Source organism: Colias eurytheme, chromosome 29 (genome assembly GCF_061535395.1).
Source record: "Colias eurytheme isolate Ceu_HAF_F1 chromosome 29, ilColEury1 Martin Lab GWU primary, whole genome shotgun sequence".
Taxonomy (NCBI): domain Eukaryota; kingdom Metazoa; phylum Arthropoda; class Insecta; order Lepidoptera; family Pieridae; genus Colias; species Colias eurytheme.
Genome location: NC_143008.1, coordinates 7,337,965 through 7,360,613, shown reverse-complemented (window position 1 = coordinate 7,360,613; position 22,649 = coordinate 7,337,965). Strand labels below are relative to the sequence as shown.

Sequence of the window (22,649 nt, the reverse complement as noted above, 5' to 3'; positions counted from 1 at the left end):
TTAAACAACATTTTTTTTATAAAAGAGGAGGTAACAGAGCAGACGCGTCACTGATGTTAAGTGCACTGCGCCACCCAAAGGCACCAGTAATGCCGGGGACATTGTCAGTACGTTGCCGGCCTTTAAGGTAGGAGTACGCTCTTTTCTTGACCATATTTTTATAGAACATATTTTATACATATTTTTATAGCAACAGCCATCAAGCTCTATATCCACACAAATTTATGTTACATCCAAATTAAGGCAAATTGAAATAAAGGAAAGGTACATCTCACAATTCAAGTAGAAATTTATTTTGAAAATTTACAATTATATTTTCTGTCACCGCCTTATTTGCAGACTCTACCTACAGCAATAGGAAAGCTATGCCGTTTCCGACACTCGAGAGATTGTTACATATAATACGCTTTTAATGTTCGATGAGTAAGCGGTCGCGGGTTCGATTCCATAAACTCAAATGAGAGATAATACGGCTAAAGGTTTTTATGAGATTTATGACGTTTTGTATTTTAACATTTTACTGTTGCGACATTGAAAGTGCAGTAGTGTATCTTAATATGGCTCCAATGAAAATCCACTTATGTAGTCGAGTTGGTTATTTTTAACACAATCCAAAAGAGGGAGGATATGTTCGTCTGCTTGTATGTATTTTTTTTCTCTAAGCAGCATTTTTCAGTACTGGATTATTTAATAAATAAAGTACATATTTTTAATGCCCGAAGCTAATTGACGGACCTATACAGGGTGTCCCACTGTTGGTATACTAAGCTCAAAGGAGGTTATAGTTTTGCATACGCTGAGTACGTAAAAAATACTTATAAAATTCCAGACACAGTGTTTTTTCAAATAGATATGAATTCTTAAAACTATGTCTACAGTCTACACCCATAACAAGCAACCCGCCCAGCTTTGCTAGCAGCACGTGACCTATCGTTTAAGATTATGTTTTCAAAATGCTCACATAAGCAAAGCTGTATATATGCCGGCTGCGCGAAGCTAGAGAAGAGAACATAGATTTTCAGGAAAAATATAGCAAACATTTTTTGATGTAATTTTGTTGTTTAAATATTATTTTCGTCATCAGTGTATGCAAAACTACAAGTCCCTTCGCGCTTAGTTACAAACAGTGGGACACCCTGTATATCTACATATTAAACGTAGGTATAAACTATGTTCTTGCCAAACTTCATACAGGTCAGCTGTTTTTGCGTGATAGAGTAACAATTAACAAACATAAATTTAAGTAAATAATATCAGTAAGTCAGGATATTTTAAAGCGTCACAATTGCTTCACCGAGTCTAAAGTTTTGAGAACATCCTTTTCTGAAGTCGGTTGAAAAACAATGCTCCTTTTATTACAGTCGGTATAACCATTGCGTCAACTCTTATATTGGGGTCAATAGCTAGCCCCAAACCCCGGTACGTCTTCATTGAGATGCACATATAGTAAATTAATTGACTGACTCGATTAGGGTTGCCACTTAAGAGGAAATAATTTTATCGTTTGACAAATAGGAAGAGTTAAATGTGACAAATGGGGAGTTAAATTGGAAGTGATAGAGCAATTTGGATGAAACTCTCTTGTAAAGATAGTTTTCGTTTTGTATGAAAAATAGGAACTTAAACTGGTAGAGTAATAGGTACTTATAATTTAAAGAAAGAAAGAAATATTTCTTTCGATGAAACTCTCGAGTAAAGAGTTCTTTTATAGGCATAGTAAAAATAATAAAAGAGATTTTCCTCTTTGGTAAAAAGTAGACTATACCACTATTTAGACTCCTATCTATCTCCAGACATAAAAATCATATAATAAAATCACTCTGTGGCAACGTGAGAGACAGACGAACAAACACACAAACACATTTGTGCATTTATAATATTAGTAAGGATTTTATAAACTGTCAACTACGCTGGATATTAGTTATCTTATATAGGCCAGCCATAAATATATTTTTCTTACCTCAAGCATAAAACCAGTAATAAAACCGTCACAATGGCTTTGTTGCCCGTTTTCTAGCTACAAAATAAATGTTTTGTTAAAAAACAATGAAATACAGTAGCCATGGCAGTAGTGTATTGTAAATAATAGAAACAAAACAAGCTTTATGGTAAACACAAATATTTCAGTTTTACGTAAATTGGAAATTTTTGACAATATACTGTAACGGCCTTACTACTAAAAAAGTTAAACAATGGATAACTTTCTACCATTTTCTACCATAGCTGTGTCCTGCTCTTGCTCACATGAAACGTCAATCATAGAAACAAGACAGGTTATTGCAATAACTAATCCATTGCAAAGCGAATGGGTAACATTTTATTAGTAAGACCGTAAGTGTTTGTATTTTCGTTAACGAAGCCACAGATGGAAAGCTAGTAGAGTATAATATCTTGAGCTAGAATAACAATAAATAGCAATGAATATTTTTTCTGCAATCACTACATAGTATAAAACAAAGTCGCTTTCTCTGTCCCTATGTCCCTTTGTATGCTTAAATCTTTAAAACTACGCAACGGATTTTGATGCGGTTTTTTTAGGGTTCCGTAGCCAAAATGGCAAAAACGGAACCCTTATAGTTTCGTCATGTCCGTCTGTCCGTCTGTCCGTCTGTCCGTCTGTCACAGCCGATTTACTCGGAAACTATAAGTACTACAGTGATGAAATTTGATGGGAATATGTGTTGTATGAACCGCTACAAAAATATGACACTAAATAGTAAAAAAAAGAATTGGGGGTGGGGCCCCCCATACATGTAACTGAGGGATGAAATTTTTTTTTTCGATGTACATACCCGTGTGGGGTATCAATGGAAAGGTCTTTTAAAATGATATAAAGTTTTCTAAAAAACATTTTTCTTAAAGTGAACGGTTTTTGAGATATCAGCTCTCAAAGTCGTAAAAAGTATGTCCCCCCCCCTCTATTTTTATAACTACGGGGTATAAAATTCTAAAAAAAATAGAGGTGATGCATGCTAATTAACTCTTTCAACGATTTTTGGTTTGATCAAAGTATCTCTTATAGTTTTTGAGATAGGTTGATTTAACTGTAATTTATTATATTTGCTGCTACGGAACCCTTTGTGCGCGAGCCCGACTCGCACTTGGCCGGTTTTATTTAATAGATAGAGTGATTCAAGAGGAAGGTTTTAGTATATAATTTATTAGGTTTTAGACAAAGCAGGCGAAGCCGCGGGCGGTAAGCTAGTTTCACATAAATAATTGTAATAAAATTTAATTAGTTTTAAAAAAGCGTCGAAAGTAAGAAAAATGGAACGAAATATTAGTTATTCCAAAATTGGGAATCAACCAACCTTTGAAGTAAGTTAAGTACTTAAGTGTCTCAAGTTAATGTCAGTTTTTACGCCTCTTTTGTTATGTATGTTTATCCGTACATTTCTTCGAAATGGTTAATCCGATTATGGCCATTGTGTCGACTATTTCTTCCTTTTGAAGTAGCATTCATCATAGGTGGAGTTGGATTTACTATTTCTGTTACATCGAATATATTAGAACTACAAAAACATGAAAGTATTAAATATAAAGATTATTAATTGTACCTACTACACAATATAAAGGAAAAATAAAAATAATAAATGTCTCACTTATAAAGTAACTAAGAAAATCCATAAGTTATGGTTAATAATTAATATTCCTTAATTCTATTTAAATATTAAAGTTTTTACAATAGAAGGGATAAGGCAGCCCTATTCAACAGTGACGTCATTGAGACCTTTTACTGACCTACATCAAAACAAGAGGTTTACTCCGAAATCTTGGCAGTAATTGAAACGTCACACGTCAGAACAATTAAAAAAAAACAACCTCCAACGCATTTTCAACCCTATGACCTGTACTTAGAGTATTTTTGCTTTGAGCAACTGACAGATATAATAAATTATCTTCGTTCATGTCACACAAAAGCGCGGGAGGCGTGAATTCGAAATTCGAACAATGACGTTTGACAGCTGAATAGGTTTTTTTCTTTTTTTTTTAATTCAAAGGAGGTTGCTCACGATGAAGTCTGGTTATGATTTCGTATGGGGTGTGAAGTTATGAATATTAAACGTGGGAAAATTGAACATGCTAATTGCTCTTTAATGTGCAGTTGCTCGTGTAAATTGCTTTGAAAGTTATGAGCCGGAAATTTTCTTGAGTGACGATTGATCGAATGTCTTTGTTGATCGACGTTCCCAAGTGAGATTTTATTTTCATTTTTAACGTATTTTTTTAACTATCCTTTGTGAAAATGTTGTTCCTGTTTCTGAAAATTTTGGATTTCGTGCCTACCTAAAGAATAAAAGGGGACCCTATTATTTCGACTTCGCTGTCTGTCTATCTGTATACTAACTAAGTCTATCTGTCTAAGAACTACTGGTCCCATTTGCATAAATCTTTCGGTGTTGGATAGCCCATATATGAAGGCTATAGGCTATATATCATCACGCTAAGACCAACAGGAACCCAGCACTGCGGGTAAAACCGCGGAGCACAGCAAGTAAAATATATTTTATCATAACTCCTAAAATAACATCTGCTCAGTTTTACATAGAAAAGTTCAAAACTGCTATATCCATTCATATAACGATATTACCATACAGTAATAGTCCACATGCAAAATACATCAGTATCAACGCTAACAAAGTTAGGCGCGTGGCACACGTCCGATCCACTTAACGTCTCGCGCGCGTTTGATTAATTTCACCACAGACTATGCAATGCACAGACTATGTAGGTAGACAATAGAGTATATAATATCTAGGCGCGTAGATTTTATGGATTTTAAAGAGAATTTTGGATTGGATTCTAATGCCAGTTCTTGGATTCAAATGTCAGTTCAAATCCTGCTAACCTATGTTTTATTTGTTACTCTTTCGCAAAAAAGCGACTGGACGAATTTGGATGAAACTTTACAGCAGCATTGATTATTCATGAGAAGAACAAAATATGAACAGTTGGAATTCTACTTGATTTTCTTTGAATGTAGAAACAAAAAACGAAGTTCTGTGAACATCAAATAAAAAAAAATAAAAAGACACGTGTGGCACTCGGGGACTGCCGCGGTAAAGCTATTGCATAACATGCCTTCAAGCCACACCTCCGAGCCCGTCGGAGTGGGGAGCGTGAGGTTTTTTCGTTACGGAATTTCTCGATTCGGTCCCCGCGCTCAAGGCCCGCGATAGAAGCTATGCAATAGCTTAAAAATATTTATTCTGTAACAAATATGTTTACAATTTTAACAGTCATTGAGACATCCTTTTAATCATTTAAAATTTAAATGCTTGTGTTAGAACATCACGCTCTTCCGACATTACATTATCTGTTATTATTACACGAATATTATTTAAAAGTTTCATTAAAGACAGATTAGTTACAATACCTACTTTTATTGAATGTCAACTCAGTCAAAACTTCACTACATAGTATAAAACAAAGTCGCTTTCTCTGTCCCTATGTCCCATTGTATGCTTAAAACTACGCAACGGATTTTGATGCGGATTTTTTTAATAGATAGAGTGATTCAAGAGGAAGGTTTGAGTATATAATTTATTAAGTTTAAGACAAAGCAGGCGAAGCCGCGGGCGGTAAGCTAGTAAAAGTATAAAATACTCTAAGTCTAAACCACATTGGACTCCAAAAGTTGCAACCCCGGCAGAGCCGGGTAGAGCGGCTAGTGCTATAATATATTTTATGACTCTCCTTTAAATGAATATAATATTTATACTAAGGTCGTAAACATTTCATTTCATTAACAGTCCTGCGACTACCGTGTCAGCTAATAATATTGTTTATTACTGTATACAATTATTTATCCAAGCACAAAGGAATAAATAGCATATACATCGCATTGCTATCGCTTAAGCAATACGTCTGTAGACAATTAATTCGCACGATATTGTCTGTGCTCGCTGTAGGGTTGTCACTTGCGAGTTTTATAGCATTCTAATCTATACTTATATTATAATATTTACTAATATTATAAAGCCGAAGAGATTGTTTGTTTGTTTGTTTGAACGTGCTAATCTCAGAAACTGTTGGTCCGATTTGAAAAATTATTTCGGTGTTATCATTACGTTAGGACTGACAAGAGCGGAGCAATTCGGGTGAAACCGCGGAGCACAGCTAGTACGGTATATTTAAACAGGTAACTTAACAGGAATATTTCAGAAACTTTTGCAAGTAAGTACATTTAGTCTTCGATGTATTATTACTTATCATAATTCGTTACAACGTGTTAACATTATATTGATATTTTATAACAAATATTTAGTAATTTTTTAAGCTCTACATCTTCTTTTAATTAAAATTTAAATAATTCATTGATTTATCCATAACAAAAACATAGAAAAATAGTAACTATTTAGGGTGTCCCACTATCGGTATACTAAGCGCGAAGGGACTTGTAGTTTTGCATACACTGATCATAAATTTTTTTTGCTAAATTTCGCGCAGGAGGCATATACCGCTTCTCTAATGTGAGCATTTTGCCTATGGAAACAATCTTAAACGATAGCTCACGTGCTGGTGGCAAAATTGGGCGGGTTGCTTGTTATGGGTGCACACATAAAGTTTTAAGAATTCATCTATTTGAAAAAAAATGCGTCTGGAATTTTATAAGTATTTTTGAAGTGAAAACTTCTTTAGCGGCGTTGAGCACTTTTTCTGTAATGGGTATAAAATCTTAAACTCACGTCAGGACACGTGACCTGGTCGAAAAAGCGTAAGACGGATACCATTCCAAAATATCAAACATATGCTCAACGTTAATTATGAAGTTTTCACTTCTGCCGGCACTCCCGGAGTGCAACCCGTCTTTTTTTACGTACTCAGCGTATGCAAAACTATAACCTCCATTGAGCTTAGTATACCAACAGTGGGGTACCCTGTATACACAGATGTAACTTGAACTGGCTCTTGCCATTGCCCTGGAAAGCAGAAACTGTAAATTTAGTAACAGAGAAAATTTTATTTAAATGTTAAGAAATTATTGAATAGGCTATTGGTTTAAACATTGTAATTAATTTTCCCATTTATTCGCAAAAATAATAATACAATTAAGACAACTTGGCAGCCCTATGGACGCGGAACGTTCGGCGCCATGACTCGATTAATTTTATTGAATGCCGTTTTTATTGGTGACGTCACGGTTCGCGAACATACCCCCCCTCCCCCTCCCTCTCTCACTATCTAGATATAGGTAACATGTGACTTGTGAGCTAGGTAGGTATACGATATTTAGGCGGGATAAATGTTTGATTTTGGAAGTGGTTTCTTGTAAAGCTAGTTGGTAGAGATTTTGAACTTTAGTAAATTTTATGTTTAGTTTTATAGCATTTAAATGGTGCTAGTAATTATAAAAAAGAGCATGTGCAGCACACGTGTCAGAAGTGAAACTTCTTTGGCAAGATTCAAAGATACGAAAGTCGTCGCCTCACTCCATGACGTGACGGTAATAAATGAGAACTTTTTAGAGAACAGAAAATTTTCGTTCACGTTCTTATGAGATGTATTACTCCTAAATAGTAAAAGGTGTTTGTTACATAAGTCCATAGTTTTGTTACAACACTAGCTGCCCCGACAAATGCCCCTTTTTCGTGTTTTCTCTTAACACTTGCCTTAAGACGATACACAAAAAAAAATCCACTGCTTGGCGGGCGGAGTCTAATAGCTCGCTATCGCGAACGCGGGTGTGCGCGAAGTCATTCTTGCAAACTCGCCGCGCTGCCGCTGGCCGACTCGGGACAAACATGTATGGAGTCGTCATACAGTTATAATATTGTTATACATTTATTCAATTGTTGATTTATTGGTTTTATTTTCTTGCTTATAAACAAATAATCTTCTTTCCAACAACTACTTAGACATTATTAATAATTATTATTATTTCGTAATGTTTACTTTATTACAAAATAATACAGGTTATAAATAATCTTTAAAATAACAAAAAATATTGTTACTCTGAAAAAATGAAATGGTAATCAATAACGCGGACTACTGAATTGATTTAGATAGAATTTGATGCTGACGTAGATATTACATCATGCCCAGAAATGAAAGGTACTATTTCTGAAAGAAGTTATAAACCCTAATTCTTCTCAGTCAAAGTCAAGAGTGGAAGATATCACTAATACAGTAAAACTGATGCGAAACTTTGGATGTTAATTTGTATATTTTTTTGTTAGTTGTTACTTAATCACGTCAAGACTACATTACCAATTTTGATAAAATATAGCTAATTGCCTGGATTTACACATATGATACCTTTTATCCGAACTGAACACTTCTGTGGGATAAAACAGGATTCACGATATAACCTAATTCCAAGCGGGCAAAGCCGCGGTCGGAATGATATTTTTTTAAATAGAAAAATTGTTTTAAAAAAAACACAAAATATATTGACGCATGTATTTATTTTTTGCACTCTATTATAATTGTAATTATTCATTACAAATAATCAAAATAAAATAGCCAGAACAAAGTTAGGCCCTGGTAGGGTAGGTAGGCAGGTACAGCAATGTGAGACGAACACTGGCTTATTTATACCAATAATAATGTATTATAAACATTAAATTAAGTTTACAACAAAAATACATAATATTAGCTAATGTGAAAACGAATCAACCAATCATCCCACAACAATGAAATGTGCACACAAATATTCATCCAAATCGGTTCATGTGATTAGGAGGAGTGACTGCAGCGCCATCTTCCGGGCCCAATTGTGTTTCCAGATCACCCAGGAACTCAATTAATATACTTACACAAAATTTTTCGAAATTAAAACACACATTACTATGTAAATATGAATATAAACCTGTTTTAGTACTAAGCAATTTCCCGCACAGGTGTAGTAAGTATAAATGAAATAAATATCAATATCAAATTCTTTATACAACATACTTATCTACCACCTACTAAGAAATGTAATTCTTGAAATTTTTTCGTATTTTTTTTAAATATAATACTACTCCAATGAGCTCCTGTTCCATATCACGTCCGCCATACTTCCACTAAGTTCACCATGATTTTTTATTTCTTTGCACTTTGTTGCTTTTTGCTAAAAATGGAATCATGCGATAAAACCAGTAGAACGTTGATAACATACATTTTTGACTGAATAAAGGTACTTACGAAGGAGTGGGTTCACATTGTGAACAATCAGTGGGTTTATTTTCCTTCTGGATTCCGGATTTCTGAAAAGATTATCTATGCTATAAATGAAAAAAATCTTACACATTCGTTATGTACTTAAAACAGGGGTACATATCAAACATCGTCTATAATACAATTATCATCAAATTTAAAATAAAACCAACTTCTTCATTAATTTGTTCCAATTGTAAGCATTCTTTTTTCTCCAACCTTTATGTTTCTTCTTCTTATTTTCTTTATTGTCCCCATTTGTCTCATTTTGTCTTATCGTGTTGTCACCCTTTTTTACGATTGCGCGAGCGACACAAGTTCCCCGTGTGACGGCCGTAGCGGGAATGACTCGTGCAGCGATCGGGGTAGGAAGGTACAGGGCGGCTCTCGCTATATTGGCTGGTCGCGCGCTAATTTCAAGTATTTCTTGTTTATTTCAAAACCATCGCATATTTCAAAATTCTAAATCGGTAGACGTATAGGTTGTATATTTTATAGTTAATATCCAAAAAGTCGTAACTTTACGTTTGTTATTTTGAAGATGCCAGAGATTATAAAAAAATAACAATGAGAACTTTGTATTTTTTTTCTATCGAGAAAATATCATGGAATCATGTTTCTAAAACGGTAGACGTATTGTGTTACTATTGAACTTTCTTGTCAAGAATTTTCATCACGACAACTTTAATAATATAAAAATTACGAAGGTTTGAAAAGGGCCGTAAATGTTAGAAAAATTAATTCATCACCTTAACGAAAACGTTACAACATTTTGCCGATTTGGTCGAGCCGTTCTCAAGATTTACGATAAGCAGCACATTTGGCGATTTGTTTTTATTGTACACTGATAAATTAATATTTTAATAACTGTATAAAATCATATTTTTTAACCATAAAAATACATATTTTTTAACCAAGCAATACCCATATTTTTTTAAAATAACCAGTTAAATTTGACCCTAAAACCCACCAAGTACCAGGACATCATATATCACCAAGAGATTATCTCATAATCTCTGATGATTGATGACTTGTTTCACATCCTGCAAGTATTCGGGAGTTTTACGTAATGCCTAAGCCAGATAATATAATACTACTAGTACCAAAGCTTTGGCCTAGATGGAAGGGTTAATGACCTTTTATTGTAGTTCGATTGAGAGTAAAATTTCAAGGTCGCGTCATGGCAATTCGCATCATGGAGTAAAGCCACGATTTTGGTATCCCTGCATTCTGCCAAAGAAGTTTCACTTCTGACACGTGTTCGGCAAACACGCTCTTTTTTATAATATTTAAATTGAGAAACAAATGTATTGATTTTATGACATTAATCCATACTATAATATTATAAATGCGAAAGTAACTCTGTCTGTCTGTCTGTTACTCAATCACGCCTAAACTACTGAACCAATTTGCATGAAATTGGGTATGGAGATATTTTGATACCCGAGAAAGGACATAAATAAATAAATAAAAATAAAATAAAATAAAAAGCCTTTATTGTTGATCTTAATTTAAATTACAAAACTTTTCTAAGTATGCCTCAGAACTAATTACTACTAAAAATTTACTAACTAATTATACTTTATAAACTATATTTATATTTAAGTGATTTTAGTTCGGCAAACGGTAGTTATTCCTCAACTTGTCTTCCGACAAAGGCCTCCTCTAAAGATCGCCATTCTGTTCTGTCCCTAGCCTTTCGAGTCCACGTTGGACCTGCTATTTTCCGAATACCATCTTCCCACCTTGTAATTTGTCTTCCTCTGTTCCTTAGTTAGAAAGGACATAGGCTACTTTTTATTGCGAAATATTTACCACGGGCGAAGCCGGGCGGACCACTAGTAATAAATAATTTTGACAAAATTTGACCTCCTTTAAAGTGTGAGAAATATACAAAAGTCTGAAAGGATCACAAGCGAGGCATCATCTTTCAAATAAAAAAGAATCAACAAAATCGGTTCACCTTATTCAAAGTTTTGATGCCACAAACCCAAGTGAAGCCACATGCTTGAACTAGTTAACTATATCGATTTAATTACTTGCATGAAGAAATGTGTGAGTTTGAGTTTGAGTTTGAGTTGTCGTATCGTAATGAAATGAGGAAATAATTAGTATTTGAAGAATTCGATATGACGTGTCACTGTGGGAACTATATGCGTTCAGAATGGACCTAGTCCGAGAGGCGGTGGTGGAATTTATTTATTTATTTAAGGTCAGCTAACAGTTATTTACATCAGTACAAACATACAAAAAATGAAGGAATGTAGTAAGGAATGAGATTTCTTTATTATTATTTTTTACATTCCATCGTATTTTTCTTTCCCTAAATTTATTTCCGTTTAAAGCTAATTAGTCGGGATTAGTACCTCTATTCTATTGTTTTAAAACTTTATAATAAATATAATATTCGATTACTACAGAGAGAAATGTAGATATTACCTAAACAGTATGTATGTCGCACCCTTGCTCGTTTTAATATTAAATATTAATAAAATATATTACATTACTCGTTAAATGGAGCTCTCTCCTAATAGTAATAAATGATTAAAATCGAAACACAATAACTTATATTATTTTTGATTAATATTTATATGATATGATCACTTACAATAAAACACAGTCAGCTCTCTGACTAACTCAGTGTTGTGTATTGACTCAAGTGAGTGAGGTGTTTAACTACTTGTTACTATAATTATTGTCGAGCCAATTTAATAGGCAACATTTGACGTCTATCAATTTTATCTTCATAGGGTGGTAACCTGCTTAAAAACATCGATTAAAGTGAATTAATCGATACGGACTTGAAACATTTGTCAATCGAACTTGAAACACATGTCAATAATTTATGATGATTTTTATTCCCAAGTAATCAATGCATTCGATTCTAGATGTCAGATTTCGATTTTTAGAGTAACGTCTCTGGTATTTAAAAAGAAAAAAGGTTTATTGACACAAAATTGTAGCAACGTCAGTTCTTTAAATCAGAAATTGTTTATTATGTTTAGAATGGTTTATCAGTAAAATCAAATCCTAAAATTACTTGTATCGGTCATTATTATTATAAATATGTTATCGTAATTGAAAAAAGTTAAGCAAATGTGCAGTTCTAACAAAACGAAATATCATATTATTCTATGTCGTCGTTACTAGGTTACGTTGTTGAATTTTGTTGAACTGTCAAATGTTGCCTATTAAAATGGCTCTACTATAGTGGAACGTATGTCTTAGTTTGTGTTTAGGCTGGTTAAACACGAAGAGATACATAAATAAGGCTGGTTATAAACTATTTTTTTTAAATAATAATTTTTAATAGACTAACAACAAATGTGCTATTTTGCGTTCGGAAAGCTTTCTGTCTAAGTTGCACGAATATTTTTTTTTGTTTAGAAATGTGTACAATTAGATAGGTATTGAATAAAATAAAATTACTTGATTGATATTACATCTATACTAATATTAGATGTAATTAATGCGAAGTAGGTAACTCTGTCTGTCTGTCTGTTACTCAATCACGCCTTAACTACTGAACCAATTTGCATGAAATTTGGTACAGAGATATTTTGATACCCGAGAAAGAACATAGGCTACTTTTTACCCCGGGACACAGGATAGGTTTTATCCCGGAAATCCCACGGGAACGGGTACTATGCGGGTTTTTCTCGCGACTGCGCGGGCGAAGCCACGGGTGGAAAGCTAGTCTAGAAATAAACAAAAGATACTATGTCTAAGCCTAAAACTTAAAAGTGTCGTAAGAGAGCCTATTACAGCAATGGAATATGAAAATCCATGCAGGGTTGTCGCGTAAGAACCACAGGACAGTTCTTTGGCATATTGTGATATATTATGTAGTTAGATATAAGTTACATATTATGTAAAATTGAATTGTAATATTGACATGATTTAAAAGAGCAACTATGGAGTTTCATGCCGGTTCTTCTCCATAGATACTGCTTTCCGAATCGGTGGTTAATGTTAAAAACATGTAATGACGATTCGAAAGTGCTTCTAGAAGAAGTCTAATTTAATAAATAAATGTTTGAGTTTGAGTTTGAGTAAAGTGTAGGCATGTTGTAGTGTTGCAACGAACTCACATAAGTCAAAATCCGTTCAGCTGTTTAGGCTATGTGTGCCAAAAAACATACTTACATACATACACTCGAAAAACATAACCCTTCTTTCGCAGTCGGGTAAAACTCCATAGGTGGTTCAACCCCGCTGGGCTGATGATCAAAATATTGAAATTGAATGATAAATACTAACAGTAGTTCGTTTGTCTGTCCGTCATCGTATATTGAATGGATGTACATAAAAACTAACAAGCCTCAGATAGATGCTATCAAAGAGATTGTGTTACACAGGGGAAAGGCACCTTTGGTACAACTTAAAAAAATTTAAACTCAAACTCAGACATTTATTTCTAAACTAAAATTATTATAGAAGCACTTTTGATGCTTAGTGAACATCTTAATACAAGTAGATTATATTCATAACTAGCTGCTCCGCGCGGTTTCACCCCCACGGCTCCGCTCTTGTTGGTCGTAGCGTGATGATATACAGGGTGTCCCAGTGTTGGTATACTAAGCCCCAAGGAGGTTATACTTTTGCATACGCTGAGTACGTAAAAAATACTTGTAAAATTCCAGACGCATTTTTTTTAAGTAGATGAATTCTTAAAACTCTATGTGTACACCCATAACAAGCAACCCGCCTAACTTTGCCACCAGCACGTGAGCTATCGATTAAGATTATGTTTTCATAGACAAAATGCTCACATTAGAGAAGCGGTATATGCCGGCTGCGCGAAGCTAGAAAAGAAAACATGAATTTTCAGGAAAAAATTATCAAAAAATTTTTGACGTAATTTTGTTGTTTAAGTATTTTTTACATGATCAGTGTATGCAAAAGTACAAGTCCCTTCGCGCTTAGTATACCAATAGTGGGACACCCTGTATAGCCTATAACCTTCCTCGATAAATGAGCTATCTAATACCGAAAGAATTTTTCAAATTGAACCAGTAGTTCCCGAGATTATCGCGTTTAAACAAACAAACAAACTCTTCAGCTTTATAATATTAGTATAGATTTACTTAGAAATTAATTATAATATCTAATGGCGGTGGTTAACTTCATCTGTGATGTGAAATTCTATAACCTTTCCCATTTACCGAAGGCTTTGTACAATAAAAATAACGTTTCAGCCAATAGATGAAAATAAAAGAAAAAAAATTTAACGAATATAAAAAAAACAGCTTTCAGTTTCACTCGATGTGTCTAACTTAAGAAATTGTATTCTTTAACCTTCCTCGTGAACCACTCTATCTATTAAAAGGTGAAGGTGGTTCCTACTACATAATATTTTAAGTCATATTGTCAAGAAATATTTTTTTTATATTTTTATTTTCTACACCAACTTTTATACTAGAACCACTCAAAAAGTAAACAATTTTTCACGGTTCAACCTTTAATTCAAAAGGTTCCTAACACCTGACCCTTGATCAGATGGCATGTGCTTCGTTAGCTGATATTCGTTATCAAACATATGAACTTGTGCTTTATCACAATACAATACGGTTCATTTTCAAACACTAACAATATCAATGTATTAGGTGTAATGCTCTTGTTATTTTGAATCGTATTTCTATTCATTTAAAGTCCATTTTCATTGAAATAAATTGATGTATTAATATACCATTATCATATTAATGTCGTAATTTGAACTTTATTTTTACAGCGTTTTGGTCGTTTTTCGATTGTTTTAAAATTATAATTAGGAAAATTCTTGTCCTTAATATTTAGAATTTTACAAAGGAATTTAGAAGACAGGTGTACGATTGTCAAAGTGTTGATGTATAAATGTGTGTTTGTCAATCCATTACTTTGGAACGGATTAACAGGGATCAGGAAATTTATTTGTTTTGTAAGTTCCTATAAATCTTATTGGAAGTTGCATGAATGAAATTTTTCAACACGTTTTTATTAGATTCCTCTGTATGTTTGTATGTAACTATGTAGACTTCTTTTTAGAGGTTCTTCTTTCAGATAGGTTTACTCTGACTTAGAAGAGAGAGTAAGTTGAATCACTACATAGTATAAAACAAAGTCGCTTTCTCTGTCCCTATGTCCCTAATCCCTATGTATGCTTAAATCTTTAAAGCTACGCAACAGATTTTGATGCAGTTTTTTTTAATAGAACGAGTGATTCAAGAGGAAGGTTTTAGTATATAATTTACATATTAGGTTTTAGACAAAGCGGGCGAAGCCGCGGGCGATAAGCTAGTTCTTAAATAAAAATACAATAATTTATCAAATTATAAGCGTTTTTAGTTTTTGATGTGAAACTTCTTTAAGCACGTTGAGAGTAAAATTTCAAGGTCGCGTCATGGCAATACCGTCACGTCATGGAGTAGCGACGATTTTGGTATCTTTAAATCTTGCCAAAGAAGTTTCGTTTCTGACACGTGTGCTTGGTACACAAGCTATTTTTTTAAGTTACTTTAAGTACAAGAGGGGGGAGGGGGGTTAGTACCAGGACCTCATAAATAAGCAATAGTTACGAATAAGTCGACCTAAATAACGAATGAATGCATTCATACCTAGCGATGCAGTACTGCATAATATATCCTAGTGATCCTACTAATATTATAAATGAGAAAGTTTGTGGGGATGTGTGTGTGTCTGTTACTCTTTCACGAAAATAAGTTTTATCAAAATTTGTCCAGCTTGTGTAGTGTATGAAACTTCATAGATTTACTGTAAACGTTATACATACTTTTGCACGCCTCATAAGCGAAGCGTTGAGGTGGGTACTACTGTCACTTCGCGCAAAACATCTGATTTTTCAAACTTAAAATGTCTTTATGTATCAAACATTGCACTTGTAAGATAATACATACACACACATATTAAGAAAAAACACTATTTTTAACGTTCATGATATTTTTGATGTCATTTTTGTTATTTAAACTAGTTAAAAAACAGTTTAAAAAAGTTCTGTCTTGGACGTCCGTGTGTCTGTATGTGCGGATCCTTTTTCTTGTTAACACGATAGCGATCGAAATACTTTACTAATCGAGTCTTTTTTTTTCTCTTACGCTTGAGTATGCTCAGGAATAGAACCCTTTCATTTTTCAGGGTCTGATTCGATGTGGTTTAATTGTTATTAAATAAACAAAAATAATAATTAATAAATATTTATTAAAAAAAAATTATGAGGCGTGCACTTTTGGATTTTCCAAATTATTCCTATTATATTTTTATTTTATCTTTCAATATAACCATAAAAACACTCAATAAACATTTACGACACAACGCACACTTAAATTTCCATTATTTATACCTATCACAAACATAAAACCGCATCTAAATCTGTCAATCCGAAATAAAACAGTTGTATAAAAATATCAACAAAGCTTACCTCAGTGGGGATCGAACCCGCGACCGTCGACAAGCTAACGGTATCGATAAACGTATCAACACTAGTACGTCACACGACAAGTGATTTATCGATACGGGCACATCACTTTCGGTTGTTAAATTTAAATGGCGCTTAAATATTATTATATTTTATTTGACCGATTCAGATAATGATTATTATGTATGTCCTCCAATGTTGTTAAAAACTATCTATCACTGAAACTTTATCATTTACAATTCAGCTGTGTTTGCGTGATCGATTAACAGCCGAATTTAAATTACATACATATATCGTTTACTATACTTTTATGTGTCAGTCTTTTTGGACTGAATTCTGAAACGGCTCTATCGAATTTGATGAGACTTTCGACATACAGCGTACAAATTTGAAATTTTATAGGTTTAAAATATTTTTGACTTTTGTGTGTTTACCATTTTCGACTGAGCTCAAAAACGGCTGTATCGAATTCGTTGAGAATTTTGACAGCTAGCTTACAAGTTATTAATTATTTTAAAATTTAAATCTTTCAAAATTTAATTTAATTTTTAAAATTTAATCAGTTATGTACTTTCTTAATTAGAGTTAGGGTTTTTTTTATAATATGAACATCAACGTCAACAATATAATTTTGTCTCTTAAGTTTCTGTCCTTAAAAAATCACTATAATTGCGCCAGCGACTTCTCTCGCTTCCAAATTACAATTATAAATTCAACCCAATTTTTTTTTATTCTAACCCGTATTCTATATATATGTATCTATAATCAAAATTAATCTCAAATTTGTTCATCGGTCAAGATATGAAAAATTGACATTTTCGCATTTATAATATTTGAACCCTACTCAAAAAACATAACCACTTTTCGAACAAAAAATTTAACACGTTCATCCCTTTCTAACTCTATATGAGAGATAGAGATAGCAGATAACCTTTTTTTGCAATAGTTGTGGTTTATCTTAGGCCTCTAAAATTTTAGGATCATTTTTATAACCACTAAAAGGGAAGACGTATATACCGACTGCAAAAAATGGGCTATGGGTTTTCGATGTTTTTGAAACAGTAACTAATCTATACTAATATTATAAAGCTGAAGAGTTTGTTTATTTGAACGCGATAATCTTAGGAACTAGAGAAGCGATTTGAAAAATTCTTTCAGTGTCAGATAGCCCATTAATCCAGGAAGGTTATAGACTATCTACATTTATATAAATAATACAGTTAAATAAAACACACGCTTGAAACTCATGAAATTATTGTATTTTCATTGATCTATACATATAATAAAATCGTAGGAAAGTCAAAACTGTACATTGAATATTTTTTTAAAAGAATACATAATCCATGATCTATAATCGATATAGAAGCCAAAAACATAGTTTTTAGAATTTTTGTCTGTTTGTCTGTTTGTCTGTTTGTCTGTTTGTCTGTTTGTCTGTATGTTTGTCCAGGCTAATCTCGAAAAGTACTGCATAGATTGACTTCAAATTTTGCATGAATATTACTAACAGGTCGAGTGAGGCTTTTTTAAACATATTATCATGCTATCACCTCCGGGGGAGGAGCTGTGAACCTTTTTTTTTCTTACGTATTCCGTGTATTACGACAGCGTACAATCTAAAGACTCATGTTTAAATGTTGGTTTTGGGTAAGCCATGCTATTATCTAGCTTTACACAATAAAAACTATGTCATTTACGTAATTTGGGCAGAGAATCAGTTTAATGAATTTATTAGTATACAAATTTGAAACAGCGCCATCTATGAGATTTCGTAAAAATCAAATCAATTTACATGTTAACACTACTGGACACAATGTTAAAAATTAATAATTTAAATATAATTATGTTATTTATTTATTTAACTCTTTAACCCATATCTTCCCTTCCCTATAAGGTGCGCTTATAATTCGTGTGAACTGTGAATATACTACATTTTTAAAAGTGAGGGTAGATGTTTATTATTTTAAGTCAAACTAGACACCATTACAGTTAATCTAATATTGATTGTATTCATTGGTTACATTTTTAAAAATCTTCGTGTTTTAAAAATTCGATAACGAGGCGGGACTCGAACGAGCATTCTTTAGTGGTCGAATTTTTTCTATTCTTTATAAATTTATTGTTTATGAATTTATATTTATAAACAATAATACAAAAAGGTTAGTTCGTTGATAATTATTATTCCTTCATCATTTACATGTTGTAAGTAAAAATATACTTTGACTGTTAATACTTTTGTTCAGTATTTACCTGTATGATTGTTGCTTGGTAATTAATATATTTTCATGTCGTATACCTAATTAAAAACATAAGTTTGATGTGAAACTAGCTTGATTTATTTTTACACACTCACAGTCTTATATTTTGTGTTAATGTTAAAATAGTATTAATAGTGTACAAATCATAATATTTTTTCACAATTAAAAATATTTCCTTTTTTTTGATGGTGTTGGCATCGAATTAAACCGCGCTGTCGTTTCGTTCACAAAAAGTGAAGTTATGAGGACCGAATATGTAGCCGCCTCAACTTACGGAAACGAGAGTAACCTGCGTTGTCTGTTAGTTATTGTATAGTCGAATTTAACGTTACATGGAAATTGGAATCTAATTATATGTATACTTATATACTTATATTAAATCTGTAGAGGTCAATTCTGTACATGAAATATATTTCCTAAATAACTATCACGAGGTGATTAGGGATCGACACTGACGCCAAAAATTTTTCCGTCTGTCTGTCTGTATAACCGTTATAGAAACAAAAACTACTCGACGGATTTAAACGAAACTTGGTACAATTATTTTTCATATTCGTGAGCAGAGCAGTAACTCCATTTTTAAGCTTTCGTCGCGTGTGCAACCTACGGGTTAAAGCTACACAGAAATCAAGTATGAAAGAAATGTTCTCCATATTATATAAAAAATATCTCCCGACATCATAAATGTCTATCTTTTATGGTTGAGCTTAGGAGTTCAAAGCTTTCTGATTATATTTGTCTACTAGCTGTGCCCGCGACTTCGTCCGCGTGGAATAGTGACTATGGGACCTATGACCATAGGCTCAGGGTGGGGCAAGAATAATTGTTTTTATTTTCATGCTTCCACTCCCACGCCCACTCCCAGGCCCACGCCAACGCCCACGCCCACTCTTCCTACACTTCACAATTGGTACCTACCAGATCAAAGCCAGGGTAAGCGCCCCACCCAGCCCCACCGTGGCTACGCCCATGCTGAATTACTACTTAACATACAATTATTGAGTAAATACGTACTACCATAAATAATTAAAAGAATTGTTATTAAAGTTTCTTACTAAACTGAGCTAAAAAACTTACGTACCAACTTATTAAAGAAAATCAAGAAATGAAATGCCTAACCTATACCAAATACTGATCACTGATCAGCTTAATCGATACTCAATTTTTATCAAATCCAGCAACAAATCCAAATTAGATGTTTCCTGTCTCACGCACGTAACTAAAGGCTGAAGAGAGAGAGAGGGAGCACGTAACTAAACCGTTTAATCGAAGAAAAGTGTATAGAAAAAGGAATAAATAATTTCATAAACTTCCCGACGATCTTTAAAAATAAATTATTATATCATTTTTTTCATTCCCACTTTTACCCCTATGTAGGTATAATAAGTGGATGAACCGGTTTTGATACAATTTATCTAAGAACCAGCGTCGGAAAATATGCTGCCTAACAAAAAAAAAGCCGCATCTAATTCGGTTTACCTGTTAGCCAGCTACGGTGCCATAGACAGACACACACACACACACAGAAATACATAACAGTCAAACACATAACACCCGTCTTTTTGCGTCGGGGGTTAAAAATATAATACGACATAATTTAAAGGACATTTTATGTGGAAAATTTACCTATTAGAAGTAACCATAATGTTAATTTGACCCCGCCCCCCCCTACTACCTCAGCTTACCCCCAAACCCTTGGGGAATTTTGATATGATCATCTGGACATGTAAAGGAATAACTGTAGCGTATAACAGATAAATTACGTTTTATCGTACACTGTACAGTGTACAATAGAATGCCTTAGCAAATGTTCGCCGTGATTACTTATAAATTGTCATAACTTTTTTATTTATGAACCGATTGACATGAATTAAACACTAAATGTTAAATGAAGATTACCACAATACATTAGTGAAAACCGCATCTAAATCGGATAAGCCGTTTCTGAGATTAGCGTGCACAAACATACATACAAACAGACAAAAAAAATTTTAACTACAGTTTTGGGTTCAAGATCGATTTAATAATAACACCTGCTAATTTTTTTCTACATATTTTCATTGTACAGACATCGCTTTTCCACAATTTTATTATATTATGTATTGATGATGATGATGATTGATGATTATAACACTCTCAGTCCGTTTCAACTTAATTTTTATTCACTCGCATCAGTGCCACCTAAAAAATCTTTATATCGAAATTCGAGCAAAGCTAAGAAAATGAGAAATAAGAGTTCTCAAGGATCGTTAGAGGTAAGAGGCTTACTATTGACCGAAAACAACATGTGTTATGCCGAGAACCTGAAACCGCTTCACAACGAGAATTGCGGCTCACAGCTGACCGCGAACGGCATGTACTATCCTGTGAGACCGAAACCTTCACTGAGAGGGTATAACGTCTCACAGCTGACCGCAAATGGCATATTTTATCTCGATAATCTGAAACTTTTACTCAATATGAAGACCGTTTGACAAATGATAGGGTGCACCATAATATTATTCGATCTCTTGAAGATGAACATGAGCATAAGCAATGACTAGAGTAGGGACGCGAATATTACCATTATTTGAGACAAGATTATTGAGACAAGTACGATTAATAAGTTTGTTTAATGAAAGATTAAGAATTGAAACTATTTGGTCTCTTGAAACGGACGAATAGCGAGAGGCCCGTCTTACTGTAGACAGATTTCGAGTCTTAATGACTTAGAGGTAAACATAGAAGATCAATCTACGAATTCGGTGGTGTGGTCCGACAAATATAAAAGTGGGTTTGCTTATAACCTCACAATTGATTACAGATCATCTTCTGTATAGGCGATATTAACGTAGTATGTTCTTTTTGTAATGCTTTAAAGAGGAGTAAGGAGTCGGCTTTCGTTTGAAGATACACCAGAACCTTTGAAATCACTACTTTTAGAGGAACATGTGCAATCTAAACAGTTCTTAGACAATATTCGCTCTTATAGTAGTGCGTTTTAAATGATCCTTTGGTGCTCAACAATTATCAGAGGATCCTTTCATGCTTACTTTTAAGATACAAGGTCAAGTTTATCATTTGATAGGATCCCTTTTGCCTGAAGGCCAACCTAAGTTTCTTCAAATATATTTTGTATTCGACTACAACGAATAGTCGAATACAAGAAATCAATATTTCTCGAATTTAAAATATTACAATTTTTCCTACGGTAGGGCGACGAATGTATTTTCGCATAGTAACGGAGGGGAACTCACGGGGGGTCGAGTGACGCGGGCCACGTACCACAAACATGCTTAGTTTGTTGTACCGAGCGCGAAAGAAAGTCATCGTGTTTTTAGTAAAATTACTATGTAAACTAACGTAATTTAATACTTAGGTACATATTATATAATGATGCGCTCAAACTGTTAATCTACATTTAATTTAGATTATTATTTGAATTACTAAGTAATGTAGAATTTAAATCAAATTCACTCATGTTTTCCTCAGATTTTCGATGTCCTCCGATTTTAAGATTTTCTTATCAGAGTATTCAATTTTAATGTAGTTAATTTTTATAAGAGACAATTAAGAACATTCAAAAATAAAGTGTCACGTATTTTTTTTAAACGACTAATGACGAAAAACGACGTAATCGCGGACGAAGTCGCGGGCAACAGCTAGTCCTTGATAAGTGTATACAGTGGGTCAAAATCGTGTTTATAGGAGTCGGCTACTTACAAACATCAGATGAAGCTTATAACACCGTGTTAAAAAAGATACATTCTGTAATTATAGTACTTTTAAATTCTTTCCTAAAATATAGTTAAAAATTAAATTTAAGGGGTGTTAGGCGATCAGCGAAAATTCAGCTATTC

At 33.4% G+C, this 22,649-nt stretch overlaps 1 protein-coding gene and 1 long non-coding RNA gene across 3 annotated transcripts in view; both read right to left on the bottom strand.

The window, feature by feature from the left end:
* sli (slit guidance ligand) overlaps positions 1-22,649 on the bottom strand; it is a 134,393-nt gene that overhangs the window by 83,867 nt on the left and 27,877 nt on the right. The gene's annotated exons all lie outside the window — the stretch shown is intronic.
* LOC149896377 (uncharacterized) lies at positions 8,394-9,879 on the bottom strand. 2 transcript variants are annotated; one of them, XR_016458377.1, is made up of 3 exons: positions 9,315-9,879; positions 9,130-9,191; positions 8,394-9,055 (listed from the first exon to the last, which is right to left on the bottom strand). It is a non-coding gene; the product is annotated as an uncharacterized LOC149896377 (long non-coding RNA). The 2 variants fall into 2 exon arrangements; XR_016458376.1 differs by having other exon boundaries at positions 8,394-9,191.